The sequence below is a fragment of the Nomascus leucogenys genome, chromosome X (genome assembly GCF_006542625.1).
Source record: "Nomascus leucogenys isolate Asia chromosome X, Asia_NLE_v1, whole genome shotgun sequence".
In the NCBI taxonomy this organism is placed as follows: Eukaryota; Metazoa; Chordata; class Mammalia; order Primates; family Hylobatidae; genus Nomascus; species Nomascus leucogenys.
In genome coordinates this window covers 16,883,766-16,909,244 of record NC_044406.1, presented here as the reverse complement: position 1 = coordinate 16,909,244, position 25,479 = coordinate 16,883,766, and the positions used below count along the sequence as shown (strand labels likewise).

General features: G+C 40.6%; 1 protein-coding gene and 1 pseudogene across 4 annotated transcripts in view; one reads left to right on the top strand and one right to left on the bottom strand.

The window, feature by feature from the left end:
* CDKL5 (cyclin dependent kinase like 5) overlaps window positions 1-25,479 on the bottom strand; it is a 208,295-nt gene that overhangs the window by 138,905 nt on the left and 43,911 nt on the right. The window lies entirely within an intron of this gene.
* LOC100584237 lies at window positions 9,831-11,306 on the top strand (annotated as a pseudogene). The gene has a single exon (XR_001114349.2). The product of XR_001114349.2 is annotated as a 60S ribosomal protein L4 pseudogene (transcript).

The following is a 25,479-nucleotide window of genomic DNA, read 5'->3' as shown; positions in this document are numbered from 1 at the left end:
TAAAAGCAGACTGCAACCTGATCGCCTAGGACATATTTTGTCAGGGCTCTTGAGACTGTTCCCCAGACCATGGTCACTCACGTTAGCTCAGAATAAACCCCTTTAAAACATTTTACAGAGTTTGGTTTTAACATTAACAAAATGATCAATCATCAATGGTTATTCATTCATTCTCATTTTTGTCATACTTGTCAGATGCCTACAATGGAACAGCCACTATTGTAGATACTTCAGGATATAGTGGTGAACAACATGGACCGTGCTCCTGCTCTCATGGAGCTAAAGGAGACAGACAATAAACATGATAATTTCAGACAGTGACAAGTATTATAAGGAAATAAAACAGAGTCTTATGATATAGTTATGGCAGTTGGGAAGGGGAGAGGTCCTTTAGGTAGGAGATCTGGAGAAGGCTTCTCTGAGAAGGCAGTATTTCAGAGAAATCTTTCCCATGTAAAAATTCCAAGCCACCAGGGCTATGAGAAGAGTGTTCAAGGCAGTACAAAGAGTTTTAGAGAGTTTGATAAGTTCAAGGAACAGAGAAGGCCGGTATATCTGAAGCAGAACAGACAAGGAGGAACCTCGCAAGAGGCAGGAAGGGGCCTCTGTAAACAGTTTGTCCCTGGTAGAAAGGAATCCTGTACTAAACTAGATGCCCTCTAAGGTACCTACTAACATGAAGATTCTAACTCCCTCAGAAATTGTTTGAGTTTTTGATTACCAGCCACTAACTGTGTAAACAAATAACCAAATGCATTTTAGGGTGGATTTGACTCACACTGAGAAAATACATGTAAAATTAAGCAATGTTTCTGTATTAGCAAACAAGCAGGTACCTAAAGAACTGACAGAAATGTAGGCTTATAATTTATTTCATAGATTATTAGTATTGAATTTAAGAGCTGCCTGGGCCTTGAATGTTTTCTTTGTTGCTGAAATTATAATCTTCATCTCAACGGGTCTTTTCTTCTTCCCAAAGAGAGTACAAAATCAGTTGAATCATGAGTTTTGTTTTTGTTCCCGACATTGTTTTTACACATCCAAATGAGAGAACCATTTTGTCACTGAAAATTGCATAGGAATACATTTGGTACATGACTAAACTTCTGTTATAATAAGAGAGCTCAAATGGTTTGAAAGCATCTTAAAACTCAAGATCCACATACAGAAGAAAACCATTTCTATGGAAGGCACGGCCTTGTGAAAAACACCCTAATTAATTACCCTCTTGTAAAGACTTCTCCATGCCGAATACAAGCAAGGAGAGATGAAGCACTCCTACTTAGTTTTCTTTCTGGGTGGGACCATCTGACCCATAATTAATAGGATCTTCATTTTGCTTTATTCTCCCAATAGTGGAAAGTAATTTGATTTATCAATCCATCCTTTATAATTCAGTCCCCCCTTATTAAATCAAACATATTTGATTATCATGAGTTATACACAATTCACCAGCATAAAAATTTCAAACTACCAAATATGTTATGTGCCTCCCTACCCTTGACCTTCAGAATCCTTCCACAAGGTAGGAAATCCAGTATCAACCCAATGTATCTTCTACCAGCTACTTGATACTTCTCCCAGCACTGCCAATCCTACTAAACTCCCAGCCCTTCCTAATATGAGGGTCTTTGGATTCAGATTGACAAACAGAGCTAAGGCTGAGCTCGGTGGCTAACGCCTGTAATCCCAGCACTATGGGAGGCCAAGGCGGGTGGATCACCTGAGGTCAGGCATTAGAGACCAGCCTGGCCAACATGGCAAAAACCCCATCTCTACTTAAAAAAAAAAGAAATACAAAAAATTAACGGGCCATGGTGGCACATGCCTGTAATCCCAGCTACTTGGAAGGCTGAGGCAGGAGAATCACTTGAACCCAGAAGGCGGAGGTTGCAGTGAGCTGAGATCTTGCCATTGCACTCCAGCCTGGGCGACGGAGCAAGACTTTGTCTCAAAAAAAAAAAAAAAAGAAAAAGAAAAACAGAGCTAAAATGGGATCAAAGCCAGGGGCGTTGGCTCACGCCTGTAATCCCACCACTTTGGGACGCTGAGGCAGGCCGATCGCTTGACTCCAGGAGTTCGAGACCAGCCTGGGCAACATGGCAAAACTCTGTGTCTACAAAAAAATTAACCAAGCATGGTGGTGCATGCCTGAGTCCCAGCTACTCTCAGCTACTCAGGAAGGCTGAGGTGGGAGAATCATTTGAACACAGGAAGTCGAAGCTGCAGAGAGCCATGATCACGTCACTGCACTCTAGCCTGGGCGATAAGCAAGACCCTGCCTCAATAAAATAGGATCAGAGAAACTCAGAGTTCATACTAAAACTGTACTATTTCAGATACCCTATTGGTTAAAAGGGTTTTGAAGACATCTTCGTGAAAATATAAAGATCAATTTTAACATGGTTTCTCTGGGGTAATATTTTCTGAACTACAAATTCTAAGTAACTGAATTTAAAATAAACTGACAGAAGTTGGGGACCACCTAGATTTTGCTGGATTGATGTGGGTCAGAAAATGTGGTCTGAGTTATTGTCCTCAACTCCAAGAAAAATAACCTTCACATGAAAAAGGAACGGAAGGAACTGAAGTCCAAGACTTGAAGAACACCTACAGGCTTTAAATGAATTCAAGACCATTGACCTGGATAAATTTCATGTTTGAAATGCTTTAAGACGTTCAAAATGAAATTGCTGAAATTTAGTAGTCTTGGGAAAATCACAGGGAAAAGAAGAGGAGAACAAAGATTGGCCAAGAGCAAATGTCCCATTTTCCAGAAAGGGCAAAACAGTACATTCTGTAAACTCTACACCTAAGAATTTATAATTAAGCAATCATTCAATGTTTTGAGAGCTAACCATGTACCGGGTACTATGATAGATTCTGGGACATAACAGTAAAGAAAACAGACGAGATCCCTATCTCACAGAGCTTAATCAAAGACTCACACAGTAAGTATAAAACAGTAAATATTAGTGCTATGAAAGAGATATAAGGTGCTGGAAGGGCTTATGGCAGGGGTTTCCCACCTATTAGGAAGAGTTGTTGGCTCTCTTAGAGAAAGCAATTAGTGAGCTGAGGCCTGTAGAATAATTCAACATAAACTCATGGAAGAAGGGGGATGCTCCAGGAGAAAATAATTTATGCTTAAGCCCCACGTCAGGAGAGAACAGGGTGACACAAGAGACCCAAAGGTGAGCTGGGGAGGGGTGGGGGTCAATAACACAGTAGAAGGTGAGGCTGGAGAAACAGCAGGTTGGGCTATTTCAAGAAGCATAATCTTTACCATGGGACATAAGGATTTATGGGAGGGTTCTGAACAAGAATAGGAGGGGTGGGTTCAGGGAGTGGTATGACAATCTGATTATTTGCAGTTTGAAAAGATCACATAAGCTACAGAGTACAGAATGGCTCAGTACCTGTAACGGGAGACGTCAGTTTTGGGGTAGAACAGCTAGGAACCCACGGCGGCCACCCAGGTGAAAGATAAAGGGAGGATGGACTAAACTGGTGGATATTAAGAGAAATGAATAGATTTGGGACATGTTGGAGAGGAAGTCAATACCATTGAGGATGGATTAGAAACAGGGAGGGAGGGAAAGAGGAGGCAAAGATAACTTCTTGGTTTTGGGCTTGGGCTATGTATGAGGAGAGAGACATGAGAGGTGCTGTTTCTTCACTGAGGAAGACTAGAAGAGAAGGAGGTTAAGGGAAGGATAGAAATCCAAGGTTCCATTTTGGTCAAGTTAAGGTTGAGTTTAGACATCCATAAAAATGGAAAAGGTGCAAACTATAGGAAAAATAGAAATGAAAACCTGAGGAAAAGAATCTGCAACTTATATCGCAAAGTTAATCTCAATACACAGAAGGCTCCTCCTGCTCATTAAGAGGGGCGGAAACCCAATTTTTAAAATGGGCAAAGTGATATGAACAAATAGTTCAGAAAAAAGAAACATATATGGCTCTTAAACATAAACAAGTTACTCAAATTTACATACAAATTGAAGATTAAAACCACACTGAGATACAATTTTTTACATTAGCAAAAACCAAAAATAACATAACATGTTGATGAGAGCATGAGAGAATTAAGCTTGCTTATACACTGCTGGTGGGAATATATATCAAATTGGAGACCAATTTGATAAAATCCTTCAAAACTAAAAACATATTCTAATGACACAGCAATTACATTTCCAGAATTTATCCCCAGAAACACATACACACACACCACATAGTGTATACATACATTATTCACTGCAACATTGTTTGCAAAAACAAGAATGGAAACAGTCTAAATACACATCAACAAGGGCCTACTTAAATGAATTACAGTACACCCATTCAAATATTTTAAGCTAGAGACAGAAGTGAAATATGTATGTACAGTACTCTAATCAGCATTTCATAAATTTTAGCTATGTCGTCATTAATTTATCATCCAACAAATTAAAATTATGCTTAAAACTATTTTAATTAGATATCACGTATCTTTTTTGTATACTGTGGTTCAATATAAGATTATATTGAAAAAAAGGAGTTACTGTTTTTAAAAGCTTGAAAATCCACTAATTAAAAAGTATAAAAGTACATGGCAGAGGTTATTGATCCTGAAGACATCAGGAGATTTCAAACACTGTCAATGACATGGAAAATTCACAAAGGGAGCTTCCAGGCTAAACTTTGTTAATATTTTGAAAAACAGACCCTCTTATCAATTCTCCAGACTCCTGGTCCTTGTGGCTATAAACTGCAAACTACATGAGAGATTTTCTGAAACCTAGGTTTCTTTCACCAAGCCAAACTATCAGATTTATCGTTGATCTTGACAACTTTTGTTTCCTCATTTAAAAAATAAGGCTCCTCAGTTGGATGATCTCCAAGTTCCTTTTTAGCTTTCAAGTCCCACAATTTAATTCTAAACACTAGGACACTTTCAAATTGAAAATGCGCACAAAAATCCTCAAAAAATAAATGTCAATTCCTAAGGCATCAATATAAAATATATAAAGCCTACCCTGTTTCTTCATTACGGTTCCAAATCATTTACCAAGGTAAGTTTCCAGAGCAATTGAGTAAATTCATTCTAAACAAAGGAAGGCACGGAGTGATTATCTTTCAGCATATTTCAGAGAAACGGGAAAAACAAAGTAAGTGGAATACCACTGGCCAAACAGCTGGTGATGAAGCTATTCCTGTGAGGGTCACTTATGTCAAAGGGAAAAAACAAATAGTAATAATGACTAGACAGCAGCAACTTTGCGAGGCATGGACAGGAAGTCTGGGATGTTTTCCAAATGTATTGGGAGGAAGTTATTTTTATTTACAGAGATATTTGTGTCCTATTTAAAATATAGAAGAAACTGAAGAAAAATCAAGTGAAAATCTTGCACTTCCTCAGTTGTTTGTGCTGCTAACTTCAGAAGCATATGTAAAATTACTTTGGCCATACAAACAACAGTCAAAAATACAAGCAATTTCATCAAGACCATTAATTGATAAAAGCATTCAATTAAATTCCAAAGAGATCTGAGAAGCTGACTAATAAGTAATAACAATTTAAAAAAGAAAAGATAGATTCTTTCCCTCAAAGAGGACACAATTTTTTTAAGAAGATATGGTTAAGAGCACTTTGGAGTTATAGCTTTCCCGCATACTTTAATGATGAGCTGAGCAGTCTCTTGAAGCTTTGGTACGTTTCCATTTGTAAGCTGGAGATTCATGTGCCTACCTGAGGGCTTTTTCCCCCGCCGGACAGCAAATGCGTGGTGTCCTTTCTAACACCAATTCTGATTCTCTGACACCAACTGAGTATCCTTCAATTCAATCCACAGGTTTAAGGACTCAGTCTCACAAAACTGCCCTCACTTCGGATTCCTGTCACAAGTCCCAGGTACCCAGGATACTCACACTTCGGTCCAACTTGGCTACAAATTTGGGGGTTCCCACAACTCACTCTCAAGTTTGATAATTTGCTAGCATGACTCACAGAACTCAAGGAAATGCATTACTTACATTTACTACCAGTTTCTTATAAAGGATACAACTCAGGAACAGCCAAATGGAAGAGATGCACAGGGCAAGGTATGAGGGGTTGGGGAGCCAGCACAGGCCTTCCGTGCCTTCTCAGAGCACACCAGCCTCCCAGCACCTCGATGATTTTGACAAAGAGTCAAACTCTAAAATATTTTAAGAGATTTATTCTGAGCCAAATATGAAGACCATGAACTGTGACACAGCCCCAGGAGAGGCTGAGAATATATATGTGCCCAAGGTGGTCAGGCTACAGCTTGGTTTTAATTACTATTATTTTGAGGGAGAGTTGGGGGTAGAGAAGAGGTCTCACCATGTTGCCCAGCTGGTCTCCAATTCCTGGACTCCAGTGATCCTCCTGCCTCAGCCTCCCAAAGTGCTGGGATTGCAGGTATAAGGCCACCACGCCCGGCCCCCTACAGCTTAGTTTTGTACATTTCAGGGAGACATAAGACCTCAATCAATACATGTAAGATGTACATTGGTTTGCTCCAGAAAGGTAGAATAACTCAAAGGTGGGGAGGGGGATGCTTCCAGGTCATAAGTGGATTCAAAGATTTCCTGATTGGCAATTGGTTGAGTTTATCTAAAGACCTGGAATCAAAAGAATCTCCCTTCTATGATTTGGGTTAAGGATAAGGAGTTGTGGAAACCAAAGTTCTTATTATGCAGAGGCTTTCTATGGAATAGATTGTAAATGTTTCTTATCAGACTTAAGAAGGCAGTCTGTGCAGTGGCTCCTGCCTGTAATCCCAGCACTTTGGGAGGCTGAGGCTGGCGGATCACTTGAGGTCAGGCGTTCAAGACCAGCATGGCCAACATGGAGAAACCCTGTCTCTACTAAAAATACAAAAACTTGCTGGGCGTGGTGGCGCATGCCTGTAATCCCAGCTACTCGGGAGGCTGAGGCAGGAGAATCCCCTGTCCCCACCCCAGGTCTTTAAAAAATACCATGAAACTTGCTTGAACCTGGGAGGCGGAGGTTGCAGTGAGCCAAGATCATGCCACTGCATTCCAGCCTGGGTGACAGAGCAGAGACTTTGATTCAAAAAAAAAAAAAACAAAAAACAAAAAACAAAAAAAAACAGACTTAAAAAGGTGCCAGACACTATTCTCTCCTGGACCAGGAAAAAGACCTGGAAAGGGAAGGGGATTATCTATAGAACGTAGATTTTTTTTCCCCCCAGGAGAGACAGCTTTGCCAGGGCCATTTCAAAATAGAGAAATATATTTCAGGGTAAAATACTTCTATTTCTTTCAGGGCCTGCAATCATGTTGGTATCTTACTGCTACAAAGTGTGATACACTTTATGTATCATGTTGGTATCTTACTGCTACAGAGAGTCCGTTTTAACGTTAATGCTGGTTAGCCATGCCTGAATTCCAAAGGGACAAAGGTATAATGAGGCACGTCTTTCCTATCATGGCCTGAACTGGCATTTAGGTTAGAGTGCCCTTGGCTGAGAGGAGGGTTTCATTCAGTTGGCTGGGCGGCTTAGAATTTTGTTTTGCTTTACAGTGTGTTCACCAACCCACAAGGCTCCAGGGCACCATCATTTAGGAAGGTTTCATTATGTAGGCATGACTGATTAAAGCACTAGCCATTGGTGATTGCGCTCATTCTCCTTCCCTTTTCCCCTCCCAGAAAGTCTGGGGGTGAAGCTGAAAGTCCTAAACCTCTAATAGTGCCTTCTTCTTTCTGGTTGACCAGCCCCCATCAGAAGCTATCTAGGAGGTTCCGCCAGGAGTCATCCAATTAGCATACAAAAGACACTCTTATCATAGTCATCTTCATAGTACAACAATTGTAACATTTATTTTGAACTACATAAAATCCCTTTAAGATACCCCCAATATATGGCAAAATGACAAAAATTTTGAATCTCCAGATTTAATAAATTCAGTTGAAAATCCTGAACTCTTAGCTTGCCATTATGAGTTGGCAACATCTACATTGCTCTTGATGGTCTGCCTAATCATCAGAACAGGGCCTCCCTTCAAATGCATTATTAAATATCAAAGTTTTGCTGCAATTCATCTCAACATTTTAGGTTTCATCATTTCACTGTCAAGTACCTTCAAGAGGTACTTTTCCTTGTTTTCTCTGGCCAGAATCCCCATTTCCTCTACTGTTCCATAATAGAATTAAGTAGTATTTGAATTTCAAAAGGTCAATTAGCAGAAAAATACCACTTAGCTACATCATGTTAATATCAAAACAAAAGCTCAAACAAATAATTTTTTCACATTAGTCTAGCTAGGAAGTGATTTTTTTTTTCTTCCCCGAGACGGAGTCTCACTCTGTCGCCCAGGCTGGAGTGCAGTAGGGGGATCTAGGCTCACTGCAACCTCCGCCTCCCGGGTTCAAGAGATTCTCCTGCCTCAGCCTCCCAAGCAGCTGGGATTACAGGCACACGCCATCAAGCCCAGCTAATTTTTGTATTTTTAGTAGAGACAGGGTTTCACCATGTTGGCCAGGCTGGTCTTGAACTCCTGACCTCAAGTGATCCTCCCGCCTCAGCCTCCCAAAGTGCTGGAATTACAGGCATGAGCCACCGTGCCAGGTGTGATATGAAACTTAGTGCCTAAAAAAACAGCTCACAGCCAGGCACAGTGGCTCATGCCTCTAAACCCAGCACTTTGGGAGGCCAAGGCAGGAGGACTGTTTAAGGCCTGGAGTTCAAGACAAGCCTGGGCAACACAGCGAGGCTTTGTCTCTACAAAAAATTTCAAAAATTAGCCGTGTGTGCTGGTCCATACCTGTAGTCTCAGCTACTTGGGAGGCTGACACAGAAGGATAGCTTGACCTTAGGAGTTCAAGCCTGCAGTAAGCTATGATCGCTACTGCACTCCGGTGACAGAGGAAGATCCTGTCTAAACAAAACAAAACAGCTCACTCCAATTTCAGATCGTTCTAATTATTGAAAAATTCCTACTCACCAGAAATCTGCAAAGCCACTTCTACTTCTCTAAGCCTTAAGTTTATTCAATGGCAAAGTGAAGAAATCCTCAAATCTCAGTAATCATTTAAAGCACTGAGAGCCTAAGATCTACCCTACTCAAGTTCAACAAACATTTATTAAGCATCTATTATGGTATGCTTGCTGTTCATATATGCAATATTTAGCCTAACCACAATTCTTATCTACAGTCAATTCCACCTCTTAAAGCAGGGAAGAAACAAGAAAATTCACTGGTCTTTCTTCTTTTCTTATGCACCAAGATATTCAGAGATTTTTTTTTTTTTTTTTTAGGAATGAGGAGAAAGATGTAGCTAAGTGGAATATGGAGAAGGAGAAGGAGAAGGAGAGAATAAGGTAGTGAATAAGGAGACAATATCTTCGACCACAAGGTAATTCACAATTTACTCATTAAATAAAATACTCATCAAGCACTTATTTGGAAGCTGCATTAAAGATAAATCTGAATGAACAATTTCCTCAAAAGAGTTTCAACAAGGTGCCTTGATTGAAGGGAACCAATCATGTCATAAATTTGCTACTTTTTATGCGAGTCACAATACATGATAATCATAGTACATATTCAATCCTTTAAAACAGATAACAAAAGGAAACTTCAGTACTTTAATAATGCCATCTACAATACCAGAGAATATAAAGGACTTTACCTAAAATGAAAAGATTTAATTGCCCAGTTTCATAACCAAGTTAAGGCTATATGCCATTGTGCTTGGCCGCTTTTTAAGCAAAATATCTGAGATTTTCTTTCATGAGAAAGCAAAAAATAGACAATTAAATGTTGGTAAAAGTTTGGTTTCTTTTCCTGTGGCAGCAGCCCGGCTGAGAGGAGCGTGGCTCTCTCCTCTCTCCGCCATGGCGTGTGCTCGCCCACTGATATCGGTGTACTCCCGAAAAGGGGGAGTCATCTGGCAAAAATGTCACATTGCCTGCTGTATTCAAGGTTCCTATTCGACCAGATATTGTGAACTTTGTTCACACCAACTTGCGCAAAAACAACAGACAGCCCTACGCTGTCAGTGAATTAGCAGGTCATCAGACCAGTGCTGAGTCTTGGGGTACCGGCAGAGCTGCGGCTCGAATTCCCAGAGTTCGAGGTGGTGGGACTCACCGCTCTGGCCAGGGTGCTTTTGGAAACATGTGTCGTGGAGGCCAAATGTTTGCACCAACCAAAATCTGGCACCGTTGGCATCGTAGAGTGAACACAACCCAAAAACGATATGCCGTCTGTTCTGCCCTGGCTGCCTCAGCCCTACCAGCACTGGTCATGTCTAAAGGTCATCGTATTGAGGACGTTCCTGAACTTCCTTTGGTAGTCAAAGATAAAGTTGAAGGCTACAAGAAGACCAAGGAAGCTGTTTTGCTCCTTAAGAAACTTCAAGCCTGGAATGATATCAAAAAGGTCTATGCCTCTCAGCGAATGAGCGCTGGCAAAGGCAAAATGAGAAACCGAGGCCGTATCCAGCGCAGGGGCCTGTGCATCATCTATAATGAGGATAATGGTATCATCAAGGCCTTCAGAAACATCCCTGGAATTACTCTGCTTAATGTAAGCAAGCTGAACATTTTGAAGCTTGCTCCTGGTGGGCATGTGGGACGTTTCTGCATTTGGACTGAAAGTGCTTTCCGGAAGTTAGATGAATTGTATGGCACTTGGCGTAAAGCTGCTTCCCTCAAGAGTAACTACAATCTTCCCATGCACAAGATGATTAATACAGATCTTAGCAGAATCTTGAAAAGCCCAGAGATCCAAACAGCCCTTTGAGCACCACGCAAGAAGATTCATCACAGAGTCCTAAAGAAGAACCCACTGAAAAACTTGAGAATCATGTTGAAGCTAAACCCATATGCAAAGACCATGCGCCGGAACACCATTCTTCGCCAGGCCAGGAATCAAAAGCTCCGGGTGGATAAGGCAGCTGCTGCAGCAGCAGCACTAGAAGCCAAATCAGATGAGAAGGCAGCGGTTGCAGGCAAGAAGCCTGTGGTAGGTAAGAAAGGAAAGAAGGCTGCTGTTGGTGTGAAGAAGCCTCTGGTGGGAAAAAAGGCAGCAGCTACCAAGAAACCAGCCCCTGAAAAGAAGCCTGCAGAAAAGAAACCTACTACAGAGGAAAAGAAGCCTGCTGCATAAACTCTTAAATTTGATTATTCCATAAAGGTCAAATCATTTTGGACAGCTTCTTTTGAATAAAGACCTGATTATAAGGCAGTGAGAAACAAAAAAAAAAAAAAAAAAGTTTGGTTCAGGCATTTTAAATGCAAATATTATAAGTCACATAACAGGTTGTAAGTTCAAGCTACTACTGCTGAATCACATATAACAAAGTCTTCCCTGCTTTCCAATGTAAAGAGATACTAGAAAAGCAGAAAAAAAAGATTAACTTTGACTGGGAAAATCAGAGAAACCTTCATTGAAGAGATGATATCTGAATTAATACTTGAGACAAGAACAGAAGTTTAGCTTATAGACAAAATGGGTAAAGGTATTCTATGAAAAGTTTGTGCAAAAATGTAGGCCAAAAAAATGAGTGTTTGGAGAATGCAAGTAATGCAGCATATCTGAAATCCAGGGCAAAAGTCCAGGAATAACACAAAAAAAGGCATGGACAAAATCATAAAAGGGCTTCTATACCATGCTAAGAAGTCTAGGTTCTGCTTCAGGCTGGTGGTTTTCAAACTTTGCCCTATATGGCTCAAGGGGCTTTTTGAGAAAGGTAGAAGCAAAAGCAGAGTTCCTACATTCCTATCCTGCTTCAATCAGACAACAGTGTTACGCTCTTTTTTTAAAAAGAATCTATTTTAAACATTATATTTGCCTTAGTTAAAGAAAGAACAGCAGGCCCAAATGGAGTCACTCAGGCTAAGGTTCCAAGTTACCAAACCAAAACCTAACTTGTTTACTTGTAAAATCTGACCCCCTAAGAAATCAGGAGAAAGATGATAGCTAAATTCCCTTAAGCCAAGATTCCCTATAAGGAAAGTAACCTTGAAATGACCAATCCACTATTTGATCCTTGGTCCTGCTTTCCTCCACTTTTTTGTGCACACAAAACGTACCCACTCAGTCTAGGTCATTAGGCCTCTTTCTATTCTGTAGACTGGATGCTACCTGGTCCATGAATCGTTAATGAAAGCCAATCAGATCTCTGAGACTCAATTTGTTGAAATTTTGTTGACACCCTATATTTGAAGAAGGGGTCTAACTGCCTTACAAGAAGTTTGAAGGCTACTGCCATAGACAACAAGAAATCAAGAGAAGGTTTAAGTTGAGTATTTTGCCAGTGTTATACTTCAGAAAAATCACCATGGAGGCAGGAAGAGAGTTAGGGCAGACATTAGTCAGAAAGCTACTGATTTACAGAGGTCAGGCACAAAATGATGAAATTTAAACTAAAGCAGCAACAGTGGGAACAGAGGAAGGCAGATAAAGTTGAGTATTTCAGAGATGTAATCAAAAGACACAGTGACAATTTAAAAACAGTTGATGAATGAGAAATGGAAAAGTCTATGAGGTCTTAGTTGTTATTTATTATGGGCAACATGGCGAGACCCTGGCTCTACTAAAAATTACAAAGTCAACCGGGCATGGTGGTATGTCCCTGTGGTCCCAGCTACTCAGGAGGCTGAGGTGGAAGGATTGCTCGAGCCTGAAAGGCAGAGGCTGCTGTGAGCAGAGATCCTGCCACCGCATTCTAGCCGGGGTGACAGAGGAAGACCCTGACTCAAAATAATAATTCCCTATAGATTTAGCATCTAGTGATGATTTTTGAGATCCTGTGTCAAAAACAAACAAACAAAAAGATACACAGAAAGAAATGAGCTTGGGATAAACCATTCTAACAATTCATAAATAATTAAGAATTGATTATGCAGCCAGGAGTGGTGGTGGCTCATGCCTGTAATCCCAGCACCTTGGGAGACCAAGACAGGTGGATCACTTGAGGTCAGGAATTCGAGACCAGCCTGGCCAATATGGTGAAACCTCATCTCTACTAAAAATACAAAAATTAGCTGGGCATGGTGGTACACGCCTGTAATCCCAGCTACTCAGGAGGCTGAGGCAGGAGAATCGCTTGAACCCAGGAGACAGAGGTTGCAGTGAGCTGAGATCGCGCCACCACTGCACTTCAGCCTGGGTGACAGAGCGAGGCTGTCCCAAAAAAAAAAAAAAAAAAAAACCAGAATTGATTATGCATATTTATAACAGTATCTAACAGAGAATGAATTTGTAAACAATATTGCATCCTACTTTATAGTTCCACAATACCAATTAGTTAGTTACTTGTCATTTCATGCAAACGACATGTAAAGCGCATTGAAATACAAACCACCATCTTGCTGTTCAGGGAATCCAGAATCTGATAGAGAGAATAAACCCTACACATTCATTACAGCAAAGAGGAAACAGATCTCATCTCCAGGTCTCCTAATCAGCTGAGGAGGAGCTATGCTCTGGGCTTGACCAAAGGATTCTTCTCCATTCACAATAGAGTAAGTGGGAAAATCAGATAGCCTCCTGGTGACTAAGGAGCCTACTTCTCAATGTGGTGTCATCATTTTCCTTGAAGTAACTCCTAGTTTATATAATCATAGACACAGGATTCAATATAGAAACCCACAGGCATTTCAAATTTAAATACTGCTTGTTATCTGCTATTTTCAATTGTTCAGGCTAACATAAAATTTTTTTTTAACTTTTTAGTTTCTAGATTTTGATATGTCCTCCTTAGAAGATGAAAACTTATTTCAACAATCCAAGACCAATTAAGATGATGAGGCCGGGCAAGGTGGCTCACACCTGTAATCTCAACACTTTGGGAGGCCAAGGCGGGTGGATCACAAAGTCAGGAGTTCAAGACCAGCCTGGCCAACATGGTGAAACCCCATGTCTACTAAAATCGCAAAAAAATTAGCCAGGTGTGGTGGTGGGTGCCTGTAATCCCAGCTACTTGGGAGGCTGAGGCAGAGAATTGCTTGAACCCCAGAGGCAGAGGTTGCAGTGAGCCAAAATCGTGCCACTGCACTCCAGCCTGGGCGACAGAGCGAGACTCCACCTCAAAAAAAAAAAAAAAGATGATGAACAAGCAGTCCATGCACTGCTTTTGCCACAAACCCTTCCTCTACCTGGACCCTTCTTTCTAGTCTTTTGAGAATACTGACACATCTGGGTGTCATCCCTCACTAATTATGTGACCATTAGCAAGTTATGTAGCCCCTTCAAGCCTATTTTCTCATTCATTAGGAGGAACTGATACTACCTACTTATAGGCTAATGAAGAGGATTCAAGATTATATAAAGCCTCTGATGCATAGAAGCCACATAATAGAGAACATTATTACTAGTTAAAAGATAACACTAATGAAACACAATAGATGATGTAATAAGAAGGCTAATAACTCTAGAAAGAGGGATTTATTATATCATCTCAAAGAGCCTGCATTTAAATGGATTCCCCAAATGAGACCAGTAATTTATGTCAATGCCCAAAAAAATAGATTCATGAAATGTCATTAACATTTTTAAAGCAATATTTTTATTAAGGAAAATAAAACATTTTAAAGCAAACAATTTTAGTCTTGCCAGTTCTGATGACAATTATATTACCTGCAAAGTACTGTTATTTTATCAAGTTGAACAGTATCACTGAAAATTTTTCTACTCGGCCTCAACAATTTAGAACTATGCTAAATCTAGAACAACTTCTGAAGTTGCATTGCACTATCATCATTATTGATCATTTATAGTTATGTAAGTAAAGATACCTCTCATTAACTGTATGAAATAGAACATCTTCTGTTGTGCCAAGAAAAAAAAAAACAAGAATTGACAAATTGAAGAACATCTAGATGCAGAATTGCTAAGGTATTTGTTTGAAGGAAATAAAAGCATTTGAGTGGGAGGAAAAGCAAATGTGCTTCAATTACCTTTAGCCCTAAGAAGTTTCATGAAAGACATCACAGAAACAATACACACACAAAAGGGATGGTTATAGGACTATAAATGCAAGTAGTCTGCCAGGGCTATGAAAAATAAAATGAAGCTTCATTCTCAAAAGATAAAATACAAAGAGAAGAGGTGAGTTAGAGTCTAAATTCTAAAGAACTGCTGTTATAAATTAGTATCAAAGATGACAGAAAACAAGATGGGGCAATGAAGATTACTACTTAGAATATGTGAAATATATTTACCTAATGCTGTTTCCATAAGTAATACTTTATTCCAACAAAATTAAACCAAAGCAAAGCACTTCCAGAATGGCAGTGTGAGGTGGTTCATGTGGACCCTGGACCCTCTCCTCAGCAAAACAGCCTTAACTGGTACAAAGGATACAAAAAAAGAAGGAAAGAGAAGAAACTATTTACAGTCTGCAGAAATTGCCCTAAGGACATGGGGCAAACGCAGAAATATTTAGTCAAGAAAATCTACTGAATCTTGGTAAAAAGACCAAGTCGGAAAAATTTGAACCAGGACTCACTTCCTTACATGCCCATTCCCTCTCCCTCATCCCCAGCTCTATGTCCAATGAGTGTAGCCAAGATGAAAGTTTCTCCCCAGGAGCAGTAGGTTACCAGAATTTCACATCCCCTGCCACCCCTCACAGCCTCTGTTTCATGTTGCAGGAACTATTCTGGTCAAGCAGAGCTACCTCCACCTAGCCTCATTTATAGGGCAGCAGCTCTTCCCCAGGCAACGAAGGCTGAGAATACTGAAAATGGAACCAAATGGAAATTCTGGTATAGGAAAGTAAATAACCAAAATGAAAGATTCATTAGCACCCACCTAGCACCTAGATCCTGCTTTCTAATACCATTCTGTGATAAAATAAACCAGAAGTCAGGCACAGTGACTCATGTCTGTAATCCTAGCACTTTGGGAGACAGGCTGGGCAGATCACTTGAGCCCAAGAGTTGGAGACCAGCCTGGCCAACATGGTGAAACCCCTTCTCTACAAAAAAAAAAAAAAAAATACAAAAATTAGCCAGGTGTGGTGGCCCGCACCTGTAGTCCCAGTTTCTCTGGAGGCTGAGGTGGGAGGATCACCTGAGCCTCGGAGGTCAAGGCTGCGGTGAGCCGCGATCGTGCAACTGCACTCCAGCCTGGGTGAGAGTGAAGCCCTGTCTCAAAAAAAAAAAAAAAAAAGAAAGAGATAAAGAAAGAAACCAGGACTCTTTGGTGAAATGGCTGAAACTGGGACTGGGGCATAAAAATGTAAAAGATGAGCCTGGAGCATATTCTAGTGCCAGAAAATAAAGAAGTGGGTTTACAAAAAGAGAGAGAGAAAAGGAGGAGGAGGAGAAAGAGAGAAAGAAAAAAGAAGGCCGGGCGCAGTGGCTCGTGCCTGTCATCCCAACACTTTGGGAGGCCGAGGCGGGTGGATCACCTGAGGTCAGCAGCCTGGCCAACATGGAGAAACCCCGTCTACTAAAAGTACAAAAAATTAGCCGGGCGTGGTGGTGCACACCTGTAATCCAAGCTACTCAGGAGGCTGAGACAGGAGAATCACTTGAACCCGGGAGGCAGAGGTTGCAGTGAGTGGAGATCACGCCACTGCACTCCAGCCTGGGGGATAGAGCGAGACTTCCTCTCCAAAAAAAAAAAAAAAAGGAGGAAGAAAGAAGAGGAAGGAAAAAGAAGAGGAAGAGGAAGAAGAAGAAAGAAGAAAGGAAGAAGGAAGAAGAAAAAAGTAGAAGTGTGCTATGTCAAACCACACTAGTTAACTGAAGGGGCCCCCAATAGCCAAAGCAGGGACAATTTGAGCAACAAAATAAAGTAGTACTACATTTGGATTATTAACCAAAGTATTAAAAAGAAATCCATGAGTCCATAATGATTTTTTAAATAAGTAAATGAGAGAGTCAGAGTTGACAAATCCCCTGTGCAGACGAATTCTAAATAATTTATGTAAATACCCCATCTTCAATAAGGTGGAACATAACTCCATACTCCTTAAATGTGGGCTGCACATAGTAACTTTCTTCCAAAGAGGACATTATGGAAGGGGAGAAAAAGAGTAGTTTTCAATGCAGAAACCTGACAAACAACGCCTCAGCCAGGTGATCAAGGTTAATTAACATCAATAGTGATAAGCATGTTGATAGTATGTCCCTTTGATACGATGTGATGAAAATGACACTTTACTTACGTGGTCTTCCTCCCAAAAACCTGCAACACCAGTCTAATCACAAGAAAAACATCAGACAAATCCCAACTGAGGGATACTCCACAAAACACCTAAGCAGTATTACTCAAAACTGTTCATCAAAAACACAGAAAGTCTGAGAATCTGTAACAGCCAAGAGGAGTCTAAGAAGATATGACAACTAAATGTAATATGATATCCTACATGAGATCCTGGAGCAGAAAAAAAAAAGACATTAGATAAAAACTGAGGAAATTTGAATAAAGTATGAACTTTGAATATCAGTAATCAATAATCACTAACAATATGGTTTATTAATTAGAATGAATGTATCATGCCAATATAAGATGCTAATAATAGGGAAAACTACATGTGGGGTACATGGAAATGCTCCACTATCTTTGCAATGTTTCTGTAAACCAAAACCTATTCTAAATTATGAAGCTTATTTTCAAAAACTCACTAGAGGAGGTGAATAGATTTCAGCTGGCAGAAGAATCAGTGAACTTGAAGACTGATTGATAGAGATTATGCAATCTGAAGAACACAGAAAAAATGAAAAATGAACAGAACCTCAGAGAAACATGGGATACCATTAAACATATCTATCTATCTCATCATCCCCTTTTGGTTGTTCCTCTAGAGAGCCTGGACTAATACACAACAACATACATGTAATGGGAATACCAGAGGAGAAGAAAGAGAACAGAAAAAAATACTTAAGAAATAGTGGCTAGCCAGGCACAGTGGCTCACGTCTGTAATCCCAGCACTTTGGCAGGCCAAGGCGGGCGGACCACAAGGTCAGGAGATCAAGACCATCCTGGCTAACATAGCGAAACCCTGTCTCTACTAAAAATACAAAAAATTAGCCAGGCATGGTGGCGGGTGCCTGTAGTTCCAGCCACTAGGGAGGCTGAGGCAGGAGAATGGCGTGAAGCTGGGAGGCGGAGCTTGCAGTGAGCGGAGATCGCGCCACTGCTCTCCAGCGTGGGCGAGAGTGCGAGACTCCGTCTCAAAAAAAAAAAAGAAAAAAGAAAAAAAGAAATAGTGGCTGAGAACTTCTCAAATGTGATGAAAAACATTTAACTACATATCCAGGCAACTCAACAAACTCCAAATACAATAAACACAAAGAGATCCACACCCAGAAACATCTTAGTCAAAATGCTGAAAGGCATAGAAAATCTTGAAAGCAGCAAGAGAGGCCAGGCATGGTGTCTCATGCTTATAATCCTAACACTTTGGGAGGCCAAGATAGGAGGATCACTTCAGGCCAGGAGTTCAAGACCAGCCTGGTCAACACAGCAAGACCCCATCTCTATATCAAAAAATGTATTTAAGGCCAGGTGTAGTGGCTCATGCCTGTAATATCAGCACTTTAGGAGGCCAAGGCAGGCAGATGACTTGAGGTCAGGAGTTCAAGACCAGCCTGGCCAACATAGTAAAACCCCGTCTCTACTAAAAATACAAAAATTAACGGGGCATGGTGGTGCACACCTGTAGTCCCAGCTACTCTACTCAGGAGGCTGAGGCAGGAGAATCACTTGAACCCAAGAGGGAGAGGTTGCAGTGAGCCGAGATCACACCACTGCACTCCAGCCTGGGCAACAGAGCAAGACTCCACCTCAAAAACAACAACAACAACAAAATATATATTTAAGAAAAAAAAAAAAGCAACAAGAGAAAAACAACTTATCACATACGAGGAATTCTCAATAAAATTAAGATTGACTTCTGATTAGAAACAATGGAGACTGGCCAGGCACAGTGGCTCACACCCGTACTCCCAACACTTTGGGAGGCCGAGGTGGGCAGATCACTTGAGGTCAAGAGTTTCAGACCAGCCTAGCCAACATGGTGAAACCCCATCTCTACTAAAAATACAAAAATTAGCCAGGTGTGGTGGTGCACGCCTGTTATCCCAGCTACTTGGGAGGCTGAGGCAGGAAAATCACTTAAACCCGGGAGGGAGGCAGAGGCTGCAGTGAGCTGACATAGCACCACTGCACTCCAACCTGGGCAACAAAGTGAGTGAGACTCCATCTCAAAAAAAAAAAAAAAAAAAAGAAAAGAAAAGAAACAAACAATGGAGACTGGAAGGCAGTAAGATGACACATTCAAAGCGATGAAAGAAAAGGGGGAAAAAAAAAAACTTGTCAACCAAGAATTTCATATCCAACAAAACTACGTTTCAAAAATGATGGCAAAATAAAGACATTCCCAGATAAATAAAAACTTGAAAGAATTCATTGCTAGAAGATTCAACTTACAAAAAATAGTAAAGGAAGTTTTACATACTGAAAACAAGTGACACTAGACAGTAACATGACTCCACACGAATTTCTGTTAAAGGGCCACTAAAGCACAAAGGAGGTGGGTGGGAACAAAGCTATACTGGAGTAAGGAAATGATACCAGATGGTAACTCAAATTTCTTCAGAAATTAAGGAAACCAGAAATGGTAAATAAGAAAGTTAATATAACAAACTACAAATATATACTTCCTCTCCTTTATTCTCCCAGCTTCTTTAAAATATGAAATTATATAAAGTTATCATTTTAACAACATATCTCAGGTTTTAAAATAAATAAGACATGTATAATAACATCACAAAAAGGAAGAGAGAATAGAGCTACATGGAAGGAACGATTTCTATATCTTACTGGAGTTAAGTTAACATACATCTGAAGTAGATTCTGATAAGCATGTATATGGTAAGTCCTAGGGCAACACTAAGAAAATAACTCCAAAACAACTAAAAAAAATCATTAAAGAAATTAAAATGTTACACTTGAAATTTTTCCCTTAATACAAAATAAAACAGTAAAGGAGAAACAGAAAAACAAAACAAAAAAAATGAAAAATACAGTAAAGAAACAGCAAAATAATAGATGTAAATCCAAACATATCAATAACTTTATTAAATGTGAAAGGATTAAACAATCCAATCAAAATGCAAAGACTGTCAGACTGGATTTTAAAAAGATTCAGCCAGGAGCAGTGGCTCACGTCTGTAATCCCAGCATTTTGGGAGGCCAAGGTGGACAGATCACTTGAAGTCAGGAGTTCAAGACCAGGTTGGCCAACATGGCAAAACACCATCTCTACTAAAAATACAAAAATTAGCCAGGCGTGGTGGCACGTGCCTGCAGTCTCAGCTACTCGGGAGGCTGACACAGGAGAATCTCTTGAACCTGGCTCATGACATTGTGCTCCAGCCTGGGTGACAGAGCGAGACTCTGACTCAAAAAATAATAATAAAAATTAAAAATAAAAAACAACATTCAGGGCCAGGTGCAGTGGCTCACGCCTGTAATCCCAGCATTTTGGGAGACCAGGGTGGGCGGATCATGAGGTCAAGAGATCGAAACCATCCTGGCCAACATGGTGAAACCCCATCTCTACTAAAAATACAAAAATTAGCTGGGCATGGTGGCACATGCCTGTAGTCCCAGCTACTCAGGAGGCTGAGGCAGCAGGAGAATCGCTTGAACTCGGCAGGCGGAGGTTGCAGTGAGCTGAGATTGTGCCACTGCACTCCAGCATGGCGACAGAGCGAGACTCCGTCTCAAAAAAAAAAAGATTCAACTATATGCTGTCTTTGGGAGGCATATTTTACTTTCAGAGATATAAATAAGTTGAAATTGAAAGGATAAAGATATACATGCATAAGAGAGTTGGGATGGCTATATTAAAATCAAACAAACTAGATGTTAAGACTTTTAAAAGTATAGGGTAAAAAACTAAAAAAAATCTGAATGTGGACTTTATTAATAATCACTATCAACCAATAATCAGTAATTGGTAATCAAAAATCAATTACTAAAGATAAAGAGGGATGCTGGGTATGGTGGCTCACACCTGTAATCCCAGCACTTTGGGAGGCCAAGGCAGGTGAATCACTTGAGCCCAGGAGGTCGAGACCAGCCTGAGAAACATGGTGAAAACCTGTCTCTATCAAAAATACAAAAAAGTAGCCGGGCATAGTGCTGCATGCCTATGATCTTAGCTACTTGGGAGGCTGAGGCAGGAGGACTGCCTGAGCCCAGGAGAAGAAGGTTGCAGTGAGATGAGATCACACCACTGCACTCCAGGCCTGGGCAACACAGTGAGACCCCCCCATCTCAAAAATTAAAAAAAGATAAAGAAGGACATTAAGAGTCAATCCATCAGGAAGGGATAAAAATTACAAACATATGCACCTAATGAGAGAGCTCACAAAGTACATGAAAGTTGAACCAAAGAAATGAGAAAATTTGGATGAGCACAGTAAGAAATACATAAGGAATGAACTACAGAGAAAATACTCAAGAAACCTATCCTCTGTTCAGATATGAATGCTTAACCCTGATTTCAAGGTCTGATCAATATAAATTTTCTGATCTTGAGTTATACAAGTTACTAAGAAATAGGAATAGTAATGTTACTTGTTTTGGAAATACATCGTAAGAGCAAAATCTAAAATTTGTTATATGAGTAAATATAACTCTATACAATGTATTTTTAAAATTCAGATACTAGAAAAGAGCAATAACCACAAACATTAAAGTAGTTATTTTCATCATCTTTTCCAAGTAAAGCAGTAGATTGAGTTTGGAACACTGAAGTACCACCACCAGTCCTCAGTGTATTAATACTAAGTATTAGAAGGCTAAAATAAATTATAAATGATGGATATAATATTTGACAGGAAAAAGAGCAGAGATGATAATTTTCCAATTAGCATTTTCTTAAAATGTTCTTATAAAATTACAAAGTTCAGGCCAGGTACAGTGGCTCATGCCTGTAATCCCAGCACTTTGGGAAGCAGAGGCAGGAGGACGGCTTGAACCCAGGAGTTTGAGGCCAGCCTGGACCACACAGGGAGACCCTGAGTCTACAAAACAATTTTTATAAATTAGCCAAGCATGGTGGGCACGCCTGTGGTCCCAGCTACTCAGGAAGCTGAGGTGGGAGGATAGCTTGTGCCCAAAAGGTCAAGGATGCAGTGAGCCATGATTGTGCCACTGCACTCCAGCCTGGGCAACTGAGCAAGACACTGTCTCAAAAAAACAAAGAAGAAAAAAAGAAAAGAAAAGAAATAAAAATTACAAAGTTTAAGCCAGGTGTGGTGGCTCACACCTATAATCCCAGCACTTTGGGAGGCCAAGGTGGGCGGATCACATGAGGTCAAGAGTTTGAGGCCAGCCTGGCCAACATGGTGAAACCCCGTCTGTACTAAAAATACAAAAATTAGCCAGGTATGGTGGTGCGTGCCTGTAATCCTAGCTACTCAGGAGGCTGAGGCAGGAGAGAATTGCTTGAACCCAGGAGGCGGAGGTGGCAGTGAGCTGAGATCGCCACTGCACTCCAGCCTGGGCAACAGAGTGAGCCTGTCTCAAAAAATAAAAAATAAAAAAAAAAATAATTACAAAGTTTAAAATAAATAAAAATTCAAAGAATACAAAATGAGAAAATGTGTTCCTATATTTAAGGTAATACTATTTAACTTCTTTTAAAAAGTTTGAACAACAGATTCTCCAGATTCTCCAAATTTCATTCACTACCTTATATTCATTCAAACACTAACTTTGGACTAAACAATACCAAATCTCTGAATTACTTGCCTGCCTAAACTGCTTTTCCACTACTAAAAGTTAAGGTCCCTAGGAACAGGGATTCCATTTTCACAATTCTGTACAGCAAAACACGCTTATGCTTTTATCTTCCTCTGCTACTTTGAACAAGTCACTTCAACAATTTAATCTGCTGTAAAAGGGCATTGTTATACTGATTGCTACAAGGTGTGTTTGATTGTTGTTTGTTATAAACTGTGTTTACTTTGGTCCTCAGGCATTAGAAATTATTGAAGGTTTTAAGGAGAACAGTCATACCACAAGTCTGATAAACTTCTATATCAGAAAGGATTGTTGAGGATGAGGGAAAATGGTTCAGAGGAGGTAGAAACTTGGGGACTTATAAAACTTGGGGACTTATAAAACTTGGGGACTTATGTACCTTAATAAAGGTAGAGGCAACAGAGATGAAAATAGGATGGTTTTCGGGGAAATAATCAACACATACCATAACCTTACAATTTTTGTTACCATACTATACCATGAATAATCTCCTCATGGTCTTGTAAAAATTAAGAAAGTCTAGATGAATGCTATCAAGGTAACAAAAACGAACACTTTAATTTGCAAAAATTTTATTTCATTAGACCAAAGTTCCCAGGGCCAGGCACGGTGGCTCACGCCTGTCATCCTAGCACTTTGGGACGGTGTGGGTGGATCAACTGTGGCCAGGAGTTAGAGATCAGCCTGGCCAACATAGTGAAACCCCGTCTCTACTAAAAATACAAAAATTAGCCGGGCATGGTGGCACGTGCCTGTAATCCCAGCTACTCAGGAGGCTGAGGCAGGAGAATCACTTGAACCCAGGAGGCAGAGGTTGCAGTGAGCTGCAATCACACCACTGCACTCCAGCCTGGGTGACAAGAGCGAAACTCCGTCTCAAAAAAAAAAAAAAAAAAAAAAAACCGAAGTTCCCCTGATGACCTACTCTTCATATACCATCCCCTCTCCCCACCCCCAGGTCTTTAAAAAATGCCACAAGAATTGCTTGAACCCAGGAGGCATAGGTTGCAGTGAGCCGAAATCGCGCCACTGCACTCTAGCCTGCGTGATGGAGCAAGACTGAGTCTCCAAAAAAAAAAAAAGAGAGAGAGAAGTTCATTTTTCTCTCTCATGTAAAAGTCCAGGTAAGTGGTTCCAGCACTGTCCATATCACAGTCTGAGATATCTAACTCAACTCTCACCAATTTCCCCATACCTCAGCCACAGAGAAGGGGGAAAAGTGGAGGACAGGGAGGGCAAAACTCCACTCCTTTTAGGGCAAAACACCCAAGATGTACCCAACATCTTCATTCATATCCTACTGGACAAGATTTAATCCTCTACCACACCTGGCTTTAAAAGAGACTGGAAACCGTAGTGTTTACCTGGGTGACAAGCACCTACTGGAAAAAGAAATTACTGTACTATTCTAAAAGTGAACAGATAGTAGAAGCCAACAGAATATATTAAATATTCTATGACTACATCTAAGAGGTTCATGTAACTCTCCAGGATACTACAGTTATTATCAGTGAATGCTCTTAAAAGAAATTAGAAGAGGGCCGGGCACAGTGGCTCACGCCTGTAATTCTAGCACTTTGGAAGGCCGAGGTGGATGGATCACTTGAAGTCAGGAGCTCGAAACCAGCCTGTCCAACATTGTGAAACCCCCTCTCTCTCTACTAAAAATACAAAAATTAGCCAGGCGTGGTGGCATGTGCCTGTAGTCAGCTACTCAGGAGGCTGAGGCAGGAAAATGGCTTGCATCCAGGAGACCGAGGCTGCAGTGAGCCGAGATCACGCCACTGCACTCCAGCCTGGGTGACAGAGCGAGATCCTGTCTCAAAAAAAAAAAAAAAAAAAAAAAAAAAAATTAGAAAAGATTCTCCAGCCCTAGAGAGGAAAAATTAAATGGGAAAGAGGCAAATGAACCCCCCATTATGGATTGCAGGAAGGAAATAAATGAATACTATTTTCAGCACTTTCTGTATCTTATCATGCCCTAAACTCCCCTACCCCATCAGATCATCCATATTAAAAAAAAAAAAAAAAATCAGAAACTATCAAGCATGTATGTTATACTTGCACTGCAGAAGACAGAAGGTATAGACCCAGAACACAAACGATGTGTCGCAGAGTCAGAGAACAGCAAACCACTTAATTTTGCTGGCTGAATATATCAACCTAACTAACAAGATTTTGAAGCTCTGTATTTCAAAGAGCCTACAAGTACACAAATTTAGATCTCCTGAAAAAGGTCATCTCCTTTTATTCATTATTGCTAGAGTGGAATATTATCGTTTCAGAAGGACAGCACAATGTCTTATGGCATGCTTGGGTATTTTTTTTTTTTTTTTTTTTTTTGAGACGGAGTCTTGCTCTGTCGCCCAGGCTGGAGTGCAGTGGCACGATCTCGGCTCACTGCAAGCTCCACCTCCCGGGTTCACGCCATTCTCCTGCCTCAGCCTCCCAAGTAGCTGGGACTACAGGCACCCACCACCACGCCTGGCTAATTTTTTGTATTTTTAGTAGAGACGGGGTTTCACCGTGGTCTCGATCTCCTGACCTCGTGATCCGCCCGCCTCGGCCTCCCAAAGTGCTAGGATTACAAGCGTGAGCCACCGCGCCCGGCCTGCTTGGGTATTTTTAACCTAAATCCACCAAAGACTATGTAAAGTTACTCCTACTTAAAGTTTGTACTTGTTTTCCTCTCCAAAACTGAAATGAT